Source organism: Lepidochelys kempii, chromosome 10, assembly GCF_965140265.1.
Source record: "Lepidochelys kempii isolate rLepKem1 chromosome 10, rLepKem1.hap2, whole genome shotgun sequence".
In the NCBI taxonomy this organism is placed as follows: Eukaryota; Metazoa; Chordata; order Testudines; family Cheloniidae; genus Lepidochelys; species Lepidochelys kempii.
Window position 1 is genome coordinate 70,179,025 of NC_133265.1, and position 17,917 is coordinate 70,196,941.

At 48.7% G+C, this 17,917-nt stretch overlaps 1 long non-coding RNA gene across 1 annotated transcript in view; it reads right to left on the reverse strand.

The window, feature by feature from the left end:
• LOC140895033 (uncharacterized) overlaps positions 1-2,084 on the reverse strand; it is a 67,139-nt gene extending 65,055 nt beyond the window's left edge. Inside the window, exon 1 of the long non-coding RNA XR_012154046.1 lies at positions 1,993-2,084. This is a non-coding gene — a long non-coding RNA (uncharacterized lncRNA). The remainder of the gene's footprint in view (positions 1-1,992) is intronic.
• Between the last annotated feature and the right edge of the window lie 15,833 nt (positions 2,085-17,917).

The window sequence follows — 17,917 nt, forward strand, 5'->3', positions numbered from 1 at the left end:
ACAGCAGGTGGATCGGCGGGATTTTCAGGGCTGCATAAAGCGCAGGGATGGGGAACTTTTGGGGGGGGGGGTAAGGGCGCCGCTTTCCCATTCGGCAGCATGCAGAGAGCAAAAGTGGGTGCTGGGTGTCAGGGCGCAGGGCTGCAGCTCTGAGCCGCTTTCCTGGCTTTCCAGTCCGCTGGAGCAGCAGGGGAGGTCCCGCCGGCTGAACTTGTCAGCGGGGTCTACCCATCCATCAAAATCCAGACAGACAGACAGGCCAAGTTCATGAGCAATCAAGTTAACCCATTGCAGTCCGCTTCCCTGCCATCCAATGGCAGACACGTATAATTAGAAATGTCCAGGCTTCCACTAGCTTTTTATTCTTGGGGCATAGAAAAAGGAGCTTTAATTTCTCCTTCGCTGTTTCCCTCTTCATTTCCCTTTCTCCCTCCTCTTTTCCTTTTCTTCTCTTCCTTCTCTCCTATTTCTCTTTCTTTCATTCTCTCCCTCCTTTAATTTTGTCATGCAACCTTCTTTTTTAAAAAAAAACCCGCTATCCTTTAAAAACCTTTCCCTCTCTGCATTTTCTTGCCTTCTTTCTCTAGATTTCCTGCATTACAGATTGCTTTAATTTTTATTTAAAAATCTTTCCAGCCCAGTTTCCCATTCCCTATTTGTGTTGCCTCCTAGCTCTTTCCTAGCCTTGAAACAATTATTTTAAACCCCGTGGAGATACCATACGCTGTATTATTTTGTTTGATATCATATTAAATAAACAGGCTATCTAAAGCAACATAACTCCTCACCCGGATTGCTTTTAGATTTTTGCATCTGAAAGTTGCCATAAGAAATCAGGCAAAAGACGTGGCGAATAGAAATCAAAGCTCTCTGGATTTGACAGTATTTTATTCTAAATCAGTTGTTCGATTATTTATCCATACATCTTTCCTGGAATCGCCAGAAATCCCTTTGCTCGGTCTAGGTCGAAATCGCATTGCATTGTCATTAAACATTAAAATAACAATAAATCGCACCCCTTTATGCTAAAGCCGCCCCCCCTTCAAAGTTTATTTGCCCTAATAATTAATTCACAAGAGCTTAACTTTGTTGTAACCCTGGCGGTCTTTTCATTAAAAAATCCCCCCGTTTCCTATTGAATTAGCTCTGCTCCATTGCCGCTGAAATGAAGACGCCAAACCAACTTTTACCCTGAGCATTTTCTCACCAGCCCAAAGAAAAGTCTCCCTCCTTTCCTTTTCTCCTTTTAAAAAAAAAATTCAAGCACCCAGGCAGCGGACGTGTCCTGCAATTTAACTACTTTCAAATTCTTTGTTCAGGTCACACTGGGGCTCTATTGTCCCCCTATTGAGAGAGCTTATTGCCAAGCCAAGCTTGAATGAATTTAGGCAGGCACACACCGAAATTAGTGCTAGGCTGGGGAGCAGGGCTTATTTGCTGCGTATCCCAGTTCTTTCTGGAGGGAATGAACAGTTACTACCCACGGCATATGTAACATAGATTATATATACACGCGCCCGCAGAGCTTCGATTTCCAGTGCACCAGGAGAAACAGATCCCGGACCAAAACAAACATGGACAAAGGTGTCTGCAGAGTGTGAGCGCCTTTGCAAAAGGAGAGCGGGGATAACCCGAACTTCATCACCAGGGGAAAGACAATCAGCAGCCTTAAAAGACTTTAAACACACGCACGCGCTTCTGGGTTTTTGTTTGTTTGCTTGTTTTTAGCTGGCAAACAAACCCATCCTAAACCCAGGACCTGCCGCGGAAGGAAGGGTTCTAGGGGGGCTGCGGTACTTAATTTCAGGACCCGGAGGAACCAGTGGGGCTGTTGGGCATTTCCCCTCCCTCCTTCCCTTTTAATCCAACTCAGTTAAAGAGCCGTGCACACGGTGTCACAGAAGGCACCGAGTTTGCAGGGCATTAGCCGAGGACATTAATAGCTGCCGCCTCCGCTTTAAAAAACGCATCCAAATGTGAGGGGTGACTTACCTTGGGGAGTCCACCTGCTGTCCAGCCTCTCGCCTCGCCGTCTGGCTTGCTCGGCTAGCCCTGAGCCCCAAAAGGGAGGGTCCCCCCCCACACATCTAGTCTGAGCTTCCTCCCCTCCCGCTCTCTCTCCACTTCTGGAGCTCTGGGGCTTGTCTCCTGAGCAGAAGAAGGGGGCTGCTTTTTCAGACTGAAGGGCGGGGGGGGAGGTGAGAACTTCAGGGAGATGTCATTTCAGGAGAAAAAGCCTATAAGATGTGGCACTTGGGCACAGGCTTCCCACGTAGGCCCATACGTCACCTATAAAATACGTTGGCAGCTCCAGCTCTCCTATGCCTCTGCCCCTGAAAAAAAGGGAGAGAAAGAAAGAAAAGAAATTCTATAAACTCTTCCCCTTGGCTCCTCCTGTGATGGGGAGAGACAGGCGGGCGGGGGGGGGCGTGTGAAATTATTTTTAAAAGGCGGGGGGAGAAGCGAATGGCTGCGGTGCCCACCTGGTTTAAAGTTTGCTCTTGGAAAGAGAGGAAGATGGGGGCGAACCGCACGCAGGAGAGAGCCATTGGCAGCCCGGGCAGAGCGAGCTGGGTGCCTGGCGTGCGGGCTCTCTCTCGCCTAGGAAACTTTCCCCGAGCCTAGTGGTTCTTTTCTGAGGCACATTGAATGAAAGGCAGAGATGGGACAGGGCCGGGGGGAGAGGACGAAAACTGGTAGCCGGGCTGAATTCTATGGGCGCTCTGTGGTGAGATCCAGGGGACAACCTGGAAATCCCACCCTGTTACTAACAGCCCGGCCTGTGGCTCTGGACTCGGCTGGGAACCGGTGCCAGTTCGCGGGAGATGGAAAGGGGAAGGGGACGCGGATGTACCCGGACAAGCAGCATTTGCAGAACCTAGAAAGACCGATCGCCAGGCGGAATTGCCTCCTCCAGGGTTTGTTTCCAAACAAGCCGCTGTCCCTTCAGCCAGGGAGTTGTGGGAGCCTGCCCGGCCATCAGCCCTGCTAAGCGATGGACCAGCCCGGGCTCAGGACTCTGCCCAGCGCTGCGACGGGAGCACGGCGGATTGCTGGGGCTAAGGGATCCACACTCTCTCTGCTAGTGGCGGAGCCACAAACGCCTGGGCAGCTGGGCGACAAACGGGGGATCCCTCGGGTCCAACCCCCCGTTGTCCGATGCGGCATTTTTCAGTTTCTCGGCCCTCCAGTAAGAGGCACGGCTCAGGACGCTGCTCGGCCCCGCATCCCCTGGACACCCAGGCACCTGCTCACGCCGTTCTGACTTCCCCGGGCGCTGCCGCTTCCCTCCCTGAGCTCCGATTCCCAGGGCACTTTCCCTTGCAGAGGCGGCGAATATTCTCCAGGCGCCGGCCCTGGAAAGCCTCTTCTTGCCTGGCGTTTATTCCCTTTCGCTGGGCAGCAGCAGGCTCGAGGCAGTGTCATTTCCTTAGCCTGGTAAGCAAAGGAGAGCTGGGGAGGACACAGACATTTCTATGGCCCTGGTCAGAGTTTAGGCCGTGCCGAGAATCTTTCTACAACACGTCTCTCTTTCCCGGGTGTGTGACACACACACTGTGTTACCAGGTTCTCCCCCTACGGCTGTCTAGTTACACACCCGTTAATCTGCATGCCCGCGGTTAATATATCTAGCCGTTCAGGGTGTAACTATATTACCCACCAGTCCATCCATTTTGCAAATGCCCGTATGGTGCTTATTTAATAAAGGATTTGCTCGGTGTATTCATATCTTACAGTCCACATTGAAGGGATCCCTACAATATTTCCTTTCAAAATGGTATGTTGGATACTACACAGCCGCCTGCGGGATAAATAAAACAACCCGATAAACCAACAAAAAGATTCCCATTATGTGGTGCCATCAGCCCCAGGAAAAGTACATTTTAAAATGTCCCCCCCCTCCCCATCCATTTTACAGGTAATTCTCTCCTAGACAGATTCCGTTTTCTATCGCTAACCCATTCAATACATGTGGGTATTTTTGCTTACCCTTACAAGTATACTAGAAGGAGACAAGTTGAAATTCAAACCTTGCCCACCCTTTATAATAGTACGGGGGCCTTCCTCAGCCTTCCTCCTTTGTTTTGAAATCAAAAGGCTCCGTGGCATGATCAGTTGCCCTTTGACGTGCAGTAGGCATGGTGATATTCGAGCACATGTATACACAGAGAAAATGCATAATGTTACCATGCTGTTATAGAGCGGGGTGCAAGCTGCGTGTGGCTCTGTCGAGCTCTGGGTATCTAGCTTCGGATCCAGCGAGAGATCGGATGTATTTGCTCACAGGCACCCTTATTTCAAGTAAAGGAATCCACGGGAGCCCTTCTGTGCCACCAGGCGACCTCTTTATGATCCCCTGAGTGAAAAGGGCAGAGAAATAAACGAAAGAAGAATGGGAAAGTCCTTGACCCCTGACCTTTAGATTTTGTTCTTTTCCCTCTGAAGCACGATGCTAACAATGCGGGTCTGGTCTATCTCAATGAAGAAGGACATGCGAGGTTAAGCAAAGTCCCCGTGTCCCCATTGTCTGGCTTGTTTATTGCGATCATGTTAAGGTAACATGCTTGTTTACTTCTTCCAAAAAGAGGGGAGAAAAGGAAGAGCTTGGACAGTTGTTGACAGCACTAGGGGTTATGGCTTCAAACGGCAGCTGCTGTGGAGAGGCACAGACCCGATGAATCCCCCCTTCCTTTAAAAATATGTTTAGATTTCAAAGGGGCATTTAATTTGGGGAATAAACCGTTGTGGGGGTTTTTTTTCGTTCCCGGTGTAACACTGAATGTGATGTTCTGGAAGGGCTGGCATTAGAATGGCTTTAATTTTGACTTGACAAAAAGCCCAGTTTTGATTTTCGAACTGAGTTGTGCTCGAGACAGTTTTTTTTTAAAACATTCAATGATACTGTAATATGCTCTGTGGTAAATTAAAGACAACAGTTTAATCCAAAATCGTGCGCATTGATATTGTATAAGGAATGCGTTATTTTTAATGGACAAACTCCGCCAAGTAGAATGGCTCACGTTTTGCAATGTTCAGATGGATTTTGCAATGAACAAATAAATCTGTCTCCCTTTCTTTCAACGCACGATAATTTCCATTAACGAACAAAATGGAGGGGGGAAGAATACATTGACCCCCCCCCCTGCATGTAAAAATATCAGAAAAGAAAAAAATAATTATGTAAATTTCAATTTCCGGGAATATCAAAACAAAGACCACATTATTAAAAAGAAAATAAAAGAAACCAGCCAACGATAAAAAAGTTGTTTTATGTAACTGTAGAGCTGAGAATTTGACACACTTTGGGACTATGCTAAAAGTGCTGAAGAAGAAAAACGTCTTTTTTGTTTGTTTAACTAATCTATCAAGTTCACGCTCCACTTCTTATATAAAATGTATTACACCAGTCTACAGATATAGAACTAAACGTGAAAAACATTACACACGACATCTTTGTGTTTGTATCATACACAATACCCACTAGAGATTTATATACCGGGTGTGAGACATGATGGAAAATATTTATATCTATATTACATACACAAACACGTGTCAAATATAGGAGACTTTGTCACTGCTAGGATGTTTATGACACAAAATTCATTTGTTTCCCTTTTATACTTTAAATCGGTCTCCGATGAGAGTCTGATGCTATTGGAAAATTAAAACATCAAGCCCTGATAAAAAAAAAATAAAACGTGAAGAAATATTACAGAGTTTGTTAAATGTGTGTGTCGCAAATAGAAGTAAATATCTGGATAATGTGACGATTATTTTTGTGTTGTTTTTTAAAGAGTGGGAGCGAGGGCTGCATTTGACGCTGAAGCCCAATTGAAACCTATTTCGCGTTGAGTGGAGCTGGCAGAGCTGCTGTGGACAACAGCGACACTTAGTGACTCATTTTGGAGCTGAACTGTATGTGCGACCAGGAGTAAGAGCTGCAATGTGCAGAACTGTTTAATTCCAATCTTATTTTTCAAATCTATCGTGTTAACATTCCCTCTTTGAGATGGTTCGAGCTTGTTACATTAAAACTTATTGTCATAATTAATAATAAATAATAATAATAATAATATTGTTACTGAAAACACAGGTTTGGAGTCTGGGCTTGTCTGCTGTTTAGCATTTGCTGCTTTTGGTTTAAACCGCAGACAGCTTGTCAATGAATTAAATGTTTCCTCCTCACCATGAATTAACACATAAATTAAATGCTGCTGCCCTTGTATCATCGGGATGATTTTATTTGTTGCTATAGGGTTTGACTGAAGGAATGTTCATTGGACTGAGGTTGGGGGATGTTTTTACCAATTTAATGACACTAACAAAATATTTTTTGTGTGTGTGTATAGTTATATAGATATATATTAATGTGCAGGTATTTTACAGTTGTGAATTTCTTTTTTTCTTTAATCCCAGCACTAGAAATAGGAAGAACTTGATTCTCAGATGGACAGAGGATAGAGATGCTCCTGAAAACATCTTACAAATTAATTTAAGATGAAAATGGACATCATTTCTCTTTAGTGCAAGTTTTACATTTTTATCTGCTTAATTCGTTCAGTTTTAGTGTAGGAGACCGGATACTGGAAAAAATTATTTCATCCTACCTGACACAACTTTTCCAAGTTCTCAGATAATCGAAATCTTGGAGTCTATAAGGTTTATACCAGTCTAGAGGTAGCTTAGAGGTGAAGCACATTTATGGGAGGGCCTCTGGTTCCTATCTCACATACAGAACAGAGAATATTGCCAGGTATGTTAATTAAAATGTATCGTTTTTAATTAAGTAGAAATGGCAGACAGTTGGGTGATTTAAGGGGATATATGGAGTAGGAAGTATAAACAAAATATGACTACTGCTTGCTGTTAAAATGTAATTTAAGATCAAATATTGTCCACAAAAATCGATTGTTGCCAGTTTGCTGCTAGCAAAACAGTACATGACATTAAAAAAACCAAACAGGAAATATTACAGAAAAGTTTCTGATCAATCTAACCATCACAAAGGATCTGGATTGTGTCTTTAATCCTCAATGAGAGAGTTGATAGACCTCGGGAGCGCCCTTCCCCTGCCTGAAGAAAACACAATCCCAATACATGTTGTAGCACCGGATAGGTAGAAAATCTGTATTTTCTCAGGCACCGTGAGAATTCACAGCAGGCTTTGTATGTTCATCTTGCACCTGCTATAGGAAACCTAGTATAAACTAAATGGCGGGGGGGGGGGGGAGAGGGGACCTCAGCAAAGCCCTGATGCTCTGCGATTTAATTCCAAGTTCTTTGGGAACACACGCAAAATTAAAACAAGGAAGAAGTCAAATCCCACAGGCGCACAATCACAGCCTCTCCATATTGTGCCTGAGAGGGGACTGGCTGATAGGGGTCACTTTTACTGGGAGAGATGCGGTGGGGGTGACAGGGAATCCTCTGAACTTCAAGGCCTCATTGGAGGGCTGAGCCAGGACTAGAGCTACCTTCGCTCCTCCATCTGCGAGGGAAGGAGGAAAACCACCTGCACAACGTGGCTGGAACAAGATCTACCCCCGTGCAAAGGCCGAAACGTTCCAGGCAAGTTAGATCTGCCCCAAGTGCTCTTCTGTGAAGACAGGCACAAATCCCGCCTAGTTTCCTCCGCCCCAGAGATTCACTCTCCAGAGCTGGCTCACCGCTTGGCTTTTGGGGTCTATAACTCCCCGAGAGCAGCCTCCTGGCCCCGAGATTGAGCAGCCCTGGTGGATGCCTAGCAAAGCCTGCCTCTGACCCGGGAGCAGCAGCCCCTCTCCCAGCCCCTTGCACAGCCCTCAGAGGAAGAAGGCGGCGTGAGCTCCCCTAGCGATTCAGCATGGCCAGCTTGTTGCTGATCTCCCCAGCCTCTTCCAGCAGGAACCAGCCCAGGGATCGCTATTCCCGTCCGGGTTGAGTGTGCGAGTGACCCCAGCCCTTTGGCAACGCTCCTAGGTCATCGCCGGGCCCTTTCCAGCGAGTGCAACGAAGCTCAGCTGCCGAGGAAGGGCGGGGAAGCGTACAGAGCACGGGCTAGAGAAAAGGCCGAGTAGGGACCAGCCTGGACTTAGTCCCTGATACCGACGCCAACTGCATCTCCCCGACCCCATCCATACACACAAGGTCCGGCTTCCCCTCCCCAATGCTTCAGTGATGGCCCACAGGCAGCAATCTGGATCCTAAGGGGCGCAGGGGCTCACGCTCTGGCCTCCGGGGCTGGAGCCCTGCCCTTCCCGTTCACAGATGCACTGAGCGGGGAAGGGCTCCGCCGCAGCTAGCCGAGGCCCCCGCGGGAGCGATGGAAGAGAAGTTGGCCGCAGAGGGAGCTCAGAGCAGAGGCTGCCCCCAGCTGTCCCACAAGCAGGCGGACACTGCAGTGGGAGCTGCCAAAGGGGGCTACCCCGTCTCCTGCTGCTGACCCTGACCAGGGCTCCAAGGGGCATGGGGTGGAGGAGGTCATGGGGCGCAGGGCAGCTGCCCTGGGGCGAGGCATCTGGAGCAGAGCGCACGAGAGCAAAGCGCACGGAGCAGAGCCGGCAAACAGGCGGCGCCAGTCTGGCCCTGGCTCCGACGCCGCCGGGCCCGGGCGCACCGCGGGGCTACAGGGCCGCTTGGAAGCAGCTGGGCAGGAAGGAGCCAAGGGAAGGGGGCTGCACGGCCTGGCCCCTAGGCGCCCTTGCCAGCCGCACCCCCGGCCCTGAAATCTCCAGCCCCCCTCGGCTTCTCCAGCAGAGACCCCCGGCGTGAGCAACCCCCGCCGCGGGCTGGCGGGGCAATCAAGGGGGACCCAGACCATTGCGCTCCGTTCCCAGTTGGCGCTGCCCGCCAGGGCCCCTCGCCCATGCATTGGCTAAGCAGTCCGCGCCTTGTGCGCCTCGGAACCGGAGCGGGACGCGCCAGGACTGGCCAGCCCAGGGCAGGCGGTGGAGAGAGCGGGACAGAGACTTGACCTGCCTGTTCCTCCAGCGCCCGAGCCCTGGGGCTTGTGGCCGCAGACGCTGTACCTCGGGGTTTCTAGCCAGCGGCCCCAAGGGAGACCAGCTCACCCTTCCCCGCTCCCTGCAGCGCCTCACGCCCCACCCAGCCCTTCCCAGCCAGGGTCCCTGCCCAGCTGTGACACAGCGCGCTGGATGGGGCATCACATGTGTAAACGCTGGCGGAGACGCCCATGCCCCGCAGCGCGGTTTGCCCGGAATATCAGCACCTCCTGTAAGGAAGGCAAGAGCCCCCGACTCGAAGAACCTGCCCTTCCCCGAGCTCTGCACCATCGAGTTAAGGAAACCCATCCCGGCCGGTGCGACGCTGCAGCCCTTGCTTGCTAGCCCAGAGCCACGCTGGGCATTGCCGGGGGCAGCTGAAGGGTATTTCCAGGCCCAGAGTTGTTGCTGGAATACAGAGCCCGGTCTATTGTTTGAGGTGTTTGCGTCTTGCCTGGGGAACCGTTATCTCCCTCGGGCGGGCGAATGCCAGCATAGGACGTGTGGCAATAAGAGACCTACAAGGTAGAGCTGCCTCGCAGAGTCAGTATCTCGGGCAGCGGGAGTCAGGCCTCTTCTCGCTGTTACTTATTCTTAAAACACCCCAGACGACAGAATACCACGTGCATCGTCCAGTAGCCGCCTTTCTTCCAACAGACTGTCTCCAGCGTGCAACGCCCAGCCACCACTGCCCGGCAGGGAGCTACAGCGCCCCCCAAGAAACATACCGCTCCTAGACCCACGCCCTCCCACTTACATCGTAGGAGGGGTGGGGATGAGGAGGTCGGGTAGCACAGGGGAAAGGGAGAACTTCCGCCAGGAATTTTAGAAACATCAGTTATATCCACCCTTAGGCCAGCCAGAGCCACCTCCCCCCCCCCCCCCATTGCTTTCTCTCTCTCTCTCCTAGACACACATTTAAGGTATGTATGGTCATCTAGTTCAATAAAGAATCAGCACAGGCAAACTGGTGTGTTTTAAGCACAGAAAGGGCTTGCAGTATTACACATGGCAAGACTGCCACAGCAGCTTCGAAACCAGCCCTGAAGCAGCGCTCAGAGTAGCTCCAACACTTGTCTCTCCCGCCAGCAGAAGTTGGGGCAATAGAAGCTATGACCTCGCCCACCTTGTCTCTCTAATATCCTGGGGCCAACAAGGCTACAACAACACCGCATAACACTCGGCGTTGTCATCAGGCTCCTTGCAGACAAGACTCAGCTTCCCCACCTATGTCTCCCCAGAGCGTAGTTTTTCCCTGGCTGTCTCTACCCAATAGCCAGGTGATTCCTCTCTGCCCCCCTTAAAACCTAATCAAAGTCTTCAGTTGTTTCTGAGTTTGGAGAGAAATCTACCTCCCAGCGCCGCCAGGGGGCGCACCGTGGCAAACGCAGGCCTGCCTGGAAGAAAGTTAGCCGGAGTGTTTCCTGTTTAAGCTCTTTAGGAAGCAGTATGTGTTTCTAGGGAGATTTCAGAGTAGCAGCCCTGTTAATCTGTAGCCGCAAAAAGAAAAGGAGTATTTGTGGCACCTTAGAGACTAACAAATTTATAGGCTTTGAACCCGTTTCTTTTTGCTCTGTGTTTCTATCCCCCCTCCCCCCGCTGTTCTTCTGTCCCTCCAGATACTTCCCCCATGGCCAGTGATTCTCCAGGGCCTGCTTTTCTTCTCCCCTTGGCAGGCTACTCTACTTTATTCACTTCTCCACTTTCACATCCCACACCATTGCCTCTTTCCCTGGGCATTCCTCTCCTGGCTGCAACTGGCAGCTCCTGGGGAACTGGGGAGGTCCTCCCTCTCCCCGCCCCCCACCAATTTGTAATGGAGACTCAACCCTCCCCTGTGCTCCCAGGCTCCCAGCGTATCCCCAGGCCCTTTCAGTCCAGTCTGAGGCTGTTCTTTTAAAGAGCTTCTAGCCTCATTCATGTAAGAGAGAGTTAGTGATTGCTGCTTAGCTTGTGAGCTCCTTTCCCCAGCCACTGCATACAGCAAGCCCACAGGGCAGAAGAGAAGGGCAAAGTATACCGGGACAAGCCAGATGACTCCACTGTGGGGTGTGCTAGGCCTTGCCTCCAACTTATTTTGAGTGGCCCATTTGGGGAGGAGGGAGAAAGAGTGAATTGGACTTGAAAACCTATGCATTGAGTTCAGTACCACGTATTGGGGCTCCATTTCTCCAGCCTGAGAAGGCTGGTGGCAGGACAGAACTGAAAGTATTACTTAGTTTTTTGGGTGGGGGGAAATATACCCATTGCCCTCCTCTCCTCAACCCTCCTTCCCCACACTTCAGGCTGGTTGCAGAGAGATTATAGGAAGTGCCAGAAGGGAAGCTTTCAAGTCCAATCATGAAAAATTTCACACAAGTACTAATTATTTTTAAAAAATCAATCTGACTCCATTTTCATTGATAGGGACAATACAAGTTAAGATATAATACAGAAGTGCGCAACTTAAAGGACACGAGCATAGATCTTGGAGGTGCTGGTCTATATACAGATTTAAACACCCAGAAGCCAAAGTCAGGAGATAAATATACAGTTAGTCATTGTTTGCTCCCAGTAAACGGGTTAGATGTTGGAGATTCTGACCCTTAGTTCTTGCATTCTGCAAACTGCCTGTGTGCCTCTGAGAAAACAATCCAAGCCAGTGTTCCAGCTGTCTTTTCCATATATAGCAGGAATGTCTTACAAACATTGGCCAAAGGACCCCATCACATTTGATATTCAGGGGATTCCCCTCCACACACACAGCAACATTGTGTTCTATGTTAACGCCGGGATCTTTCCTGCTCTCCAACACATCATGGAGTCATGCCTAAGAATCATGTTTTCCAAGATCATTGACAAGACCACGTTGGCAAAGAGGAGAAAGTAGTTTGTGCCACACTGATTGATGCCAAATCATGCACTTAATGTTTCTATGGAGAAATTGTGTCTGGCATAATCTGTGGCTTCACTGGAACTCTAGAGCACCAAGCTCTACCATCAGTGCTTCAGGGCATTTATTGGTCCCCACGGTGACACTGGTGTTATTTCTGTAAATACTGAAGTGCAATTCAGAACTCCGGCACTGAAAGAGAAAGGCAAGAGTCAAAGTTCACTTGTTGACAACTCAGGAGTCTGAGACTTCCCCCGGTAGCTTTGCTTTGGTGAAGTTGGCTTTGGCTTGAGAGCCAGCTGTTTAAGCTGTCTAGAGCACCAAATTTACAGTCAGTATCCAAAGAACAGCCTCCCATCCCAACAATATTTCACTGGCAGATTTGAGAGCAGCTTTTACTCCTTGACACCAAGGCAGAGCATCACATGTCAGAGTCTGCCTGGTGGGGACACCTCTGCCATCTCATTGGCAGGAATAAGTGATGATTAGTGTAGAAACATCGTAGGCATTCAGTGTTACACACATCTCAAGACTGGACCTTTTGGGTTAAGGATGGTAGCTTTCATGGTGCTTAATGTTATGTAGTTAAGGTTACAGCTTCACTTCAAGGAATCGCCCAGTTTCCCTTTTGCAAAGTTTGGGGAAGCCCATTCAGCAGTCTCCGTAGTGGAAGTGAAGTGTCACATTTTCAGGAGTACCATGGATAGTCAACAGGACAGATGCTTTTGCAGATCTCATATTCCATTGCTTAGTAATCAACACTACAGTTAAAAATAACCCTGAACTCGGCATGTGGCTAATCCTCAACAAGGAGAAGTTTATATTATATTAGTGCATGTAAGTATTTAAGACTCGCTATTGAGCTTGCTCACATCGCCGTAACACAATGTGGATAAAAGCCTGCTCAGTAGGGAGCTTCTAGAGATTTTAGTATTCTAGATAGTCCACTCCATCCCCATGGTGGCAACATGTCCTTCACTCCACACAGGGCTGCTGGGAAGAACCATTCATAACCCTGCCCAGCTTGAAGGTTATGGGCTTGGATGTCAGAGGGGCTTAATTCCTGCCTCCCCTCTGGAACAAGCTGGTGCTCCATTCCAGCCATTCAAGGGCCCTTTCTCCTGCTGATGCCATTTCATGACACCCTACCCCACCCATGTGTTGCTTATAGAGAAGTGAGATCCCAGCCTGTCCTACTCAGACATGGGTTACATAGACACCCAACACCCCCAAACAAACCAAAGGGGAACATTTTGCAATTGTGATGAATCTGAATGGATGGAGAAGATGAGAAGAGCTAAGTTTACATGTTTAAAAGCCAGAATCAACACTACTAGATATTTATTGCAATGCTTAACTCACAGCGGGGCCAGACATGTTGGCTGAATCAGTGTTGTTAAGAATATTTCAACTTTTGCTTGACTTGCCAGCAATGCATTTGTGACCAACGCTGCAGTAGCAGAGGCACTTGGTGGCATTCCATGGTTCACAGCCATGGAATTTAGGTCAAGTTTACAAGTTACAAGGTTATTTTTCCTTGTTGCCAACCCTGTAGACTCAGCCTGGAATTTGGGAAGCGAAGTCCGCTTCTTTCTGGCTTGGGCATCAGCATCAGTAAGACTCGGAAAGCCAGCTTCTGCCAGCAGCTCCACCACCTCTGTAAACCCATCTCACAGCCCCAGCCTAGGGTCAAATTTGCTTCCACAACTGGCATTTAACAATTGATGGTACATGAACCAGAATGAACTCCAGGTCCGTTTAGGAGGGCAGTGTTTGTTGTGAGAGTCTGACAGAAGTAATTATTTGTTACTGAAGTCTGAACTATGATGAGCCCAGCCCCACCGGGATTCAGCCTGGTGACTGAAGTGGTACAATATGTAGTCACTTTTTGACTCCAGCAGCTCTTTAATGTTGAATTAACATAGGGTTTGTAGCCACTTATTTTACCTACATTGGCCATGACAGAGGAGCCATCTCGATCACATGTTATGTGTGTTTTCAGTACAGTTTCCCTGGTCACAGATTTAACACACCCCCACCAAAACCCACCCCAATATTCTCAAGTGCCAGAGGTCACAGACACAGAGCCTGCCCTTCAGTACTTATTTTAAAAACTAAAGAGTAGTCTAGACTGCCACCTGGTGGGTAGCAGGCAAAGTAGTTCAGTTTTGCGCTGAGGAAGAGTTTTGGTGAATGCATCTGTGAAGCTACTTGGAAAGCACACTGGAATTCTGTAGGGGTGTTCCATTGCTCTGCAGTGCGCACACATCCACTATGTCTTTGCCACTAACGCAAATGCCAGGCATCTGTGGGAAATAAGCATGCAAAAATGGAGGGCAGTCTTGCCGAATGTGTATGGGCATTGCAACCAAGGAATCCATTGCATACATTTAAGACAAGTTAGATGGCACAATGGTTGTTTTCTCATTCTACAATCACTTTGCTGGCCACTCAGTCACCTGAAGACTAAATTAGGTAAAAGAGTTAAGATCCCACGGCTCAAGCCTCTTGCAAGAGTCGAGCTCAGAAGGCAGAGACTGAGAGGCAATAGTTTGGTCTGTCCCATCACCCTAAGGATAGCTGGAAATGTTTCCTTTCACTTTTGCTGCAAGAGAAAATTCAAGTGACTTTTTGCTAAGTGGCAAATCACCCTGTTGGGAATCTATTTCCGAAACGCTACAAGAGCCAGGATGTGGAACCAGATGAAGCAGGTTGTGATGTGAAGGGGGAGGCCAAAGATAGTTAGTCTGTTCCTCATTCTACTTTTTCCACAAAGTGCCCTCCTCCCATACATAGGCTGGAGTCTGGCCACACCACCTAGCTATGCACAAGGTGCAGCTGAGTCTAACACAACCTTAGCCATTTTCAATTCAACATGCAGATTTATGTAGTCTGTTCCTGTATTTTAGCCCTAGGAAATCTCCAGGGTCTATGTCCAGCACCAGCACTGCATTCCCCAAAACGGGACAGGGATCATGCTCCTTTTCTAAGGAGTTTATACAAAGGTTAGGGGAGTTAAAATATATATAAAAAATGCATACGTTGTACACTTAACTAGGGCATGTAGATTATGCTAGAATTACTACTAACTCAGTACTTGCACAAACCTCTGATCAGTTTTCATTGGTCCTTGTCTCAGACTCCAGTGGCCAGGTGATCCTATGATCTAGCTTGTAACCTGATTCTGACCTAACCCAACAGACAGGACAAGCAGCTATTTAGCCAGGTAGCCAGAGGGGTCACCTTACTGTTCCACACTGTCACTTGCTTTCTCAGCCCTGGTCTACACTATGAGTTTAGGTCGAATTTAGCAGCATTAGACTGATTTAACCCTGCACCTATCCACACAACAAAGCCATTTTTGTCAACTTAATGGGTTCTGAAAATCAATTTCTGTACTCCTCCCCGACGAGGGGATTAGTGCTGAAATCGACATTGCTGGGTTGAATTTGGGTAGTGTGGACGCAATTCAACAGTATTGGCCTCTGGGAGCAATCCCACAGTGCTCCACTGTGACCGCTCTGGACAACATTCTCAACTCGGATGCACTGGCCAGGTACACAGGAAAAGCCCCGCAAACTTTTGAATTTCATTTCCTGTTTGGCCACCGTGGCGTGACCACGCAGAGCTCATCAGCAGAGATGACCATGGAGTCCCAGAATCGCAAAAGAACTCCAGCATGGACTGAACGGGAGGTACTGGATCTGATCGCTATATGGCGAGATGAATCCGTGCTATCAGAACTCCATTTCAAAAGACAAAATGCCAAAATATTTGAAAAAATCCCCAAGGGCATGAAGGACAGAGGCTATCACAGGGACCTGTAGCAGTGCTGCCTGAAACTTAAGGAGCTCAGGCAAGCCTACCAAAAAGCCCAAGAGGCAAACACCCGCTCAGGGTCAGAGCCCCAGACATGCCGCTTCTATGATGAGCTGCATGCAATTCTAGGGAGTGCTCCTACAACTACCCCACACCTGTACGTGGACTCCTGCAAAGGAGTCTCACGCAACAGGGATGAGGATTTTGGGGATGAGGAAGATGATGAGCAGGGGGAGGTTGAAGATAGCACACACCAGGCAAGTGGAGAAACTGTTCTCCCCGATAGCCAGGAACTGTTTATCACCCTGGAGCCAATATCCTTCCAACCCAGGCTCCCGGACCTTGAAGGCAGAAAAGGTGAAATATACCTTTGTAAATATAATACACGGTTTAAAATCAAGCCTGTTTAATGATTAATTTGCCCTGAAGACTTGGGATGCATTCATGGCCAGTACAGCTACTGGAAAAGTCTGTTAACGTGTCTACGGATGGGACAGAAATCCTCCAGGGACATCTCAATGAAGCTGTCCTGGAGGTACTCCCAAAGCCTTTGCAAAAGGTTTCTGGGGAGGGCAGCCTTATTGCGTCCTCCATGGTAGGACACTTTACCACGGCAGGCCAGTAGCACATAGTCTGGACTCACTGCATAAGAAAGCATGGCAGCGTGTGGTCCTGGTGTTTGCTGGCATTCAAGCAACATCCGTTTTTTATCTCTGTGTTATCCTCAGGAGAGTGATATCGTTCATGGTCACCTGGTTGAAATAGGAGAATTTTATTAAGAGGACATCAGAGGTGGCCATTCCTGCTGGGCTGTTTACCTGTGGCTGAAAAGAAATCATCCTTGCTGTTAACAATGCAGTGGGGGGAGGGGTTAAGCGATCATCCCAGAGAATTGGGTGTGTGGAGGGGTTTAGTTGGGTTTATGCTGCACATTAACCCAAAACATCAGCCCCTCCTTTTAAATGGCTAATGTGTCTTTTTCCATTTTAATCTCCCTTTTTTCCCTCCCACAGCTGCAAATTTTTCAACACTGCGACTAGCATCTCCGTCCCAGAGGCTAGCGCAGATAAGAAGGTGAAAAAAAAGCATTTGTGATTAAATGTGCTCTGAGCTCATGCAGTCCACCCAAACTGAAAGAGTCCAGCAGAATGCATGGAGGCAGACAATGGAAGACTCCAGGAAAGCACAAAATGAATGTGAGGACAGGAGGGATGCACGAGAGGATAGATGGCTGGAGCAACAGGAGAGGTGGCGGGATCAAGAGGAAAGATGGGGGCAGCATGATGAAAGGAGGCAGGATGCAATGCTGAGGCTACTGGAGGATCAAACTGATATGCTCCAGCGTATGGTTGAGGTGCAGGAAAGGCAGAGACTGCCACTGCAGCCCCTGTGTCACCAACTGTCCTCCTCCCCAAGTTCCATAGCCTCCTCACCCAGACGCCCAAGAACGTCGGGGGCGGGGCCTCCGGGCACCCAACCACTCCACCCCAGAGGACTGCCTGAGCAACAGAAGGCTGGCATTCAATAAGTTTTGAAGTGCAGTGTGGCCTTTTCCTTCCCTCCTCCCCTCATCGGGTGATTCCCTCTTCCCCCACCCCTCCCGGGCTACCGTGGCAGTTATCCCCCTATTTGTGTGACGAATTAATAAAGAATGCATGAATTTGAAACAACAATGACTTTATTGCCTCTGCAAGTGGTGATCAAAGTGGGGAGGGGAGGGCGGTTGGCTTACAAGGAAGTAGAGGGAACCAAGGGGGCGGGTTTTCATCAAGGAGAAACAAACAGAACTGTCACACCGTAGCCTGGTCAGCCATGAAACTGGTTTTCAAAGTTTCTCTGATGTGCAGTGCACCCTGCTGTGCTCTTATAACTGCCCTGGTGTCTGGCTGCGCGTAATCAGTGGCCAGGCGATTTGCCTCAACTTCCCACTCTGCCATAAACGTCTCCCCCTTACTCTCACAGAGATTGTGGAGCACACAGCAAGCAGTAATAACAATGGGAATATTGGTTTCGCTGAGGTCTAACTGAGTCAGTAAACTGCACCAGCATGCTTTTAAACGTCCAAATGCACATTCTACCACCATTCTGCACTTGCTCAGCCTATAGTTGAACAGCTCCTGACTACTGTCCAGGGTGCCTCTGTATGGCTTCATAAGTCATGGCATTAAGGGGTAGGCTGGGTCCCCAAGGATAACTATAGGCATTTCAACATCCCCAATGGTTATTTTCTGGTCTGGAAAGTAAG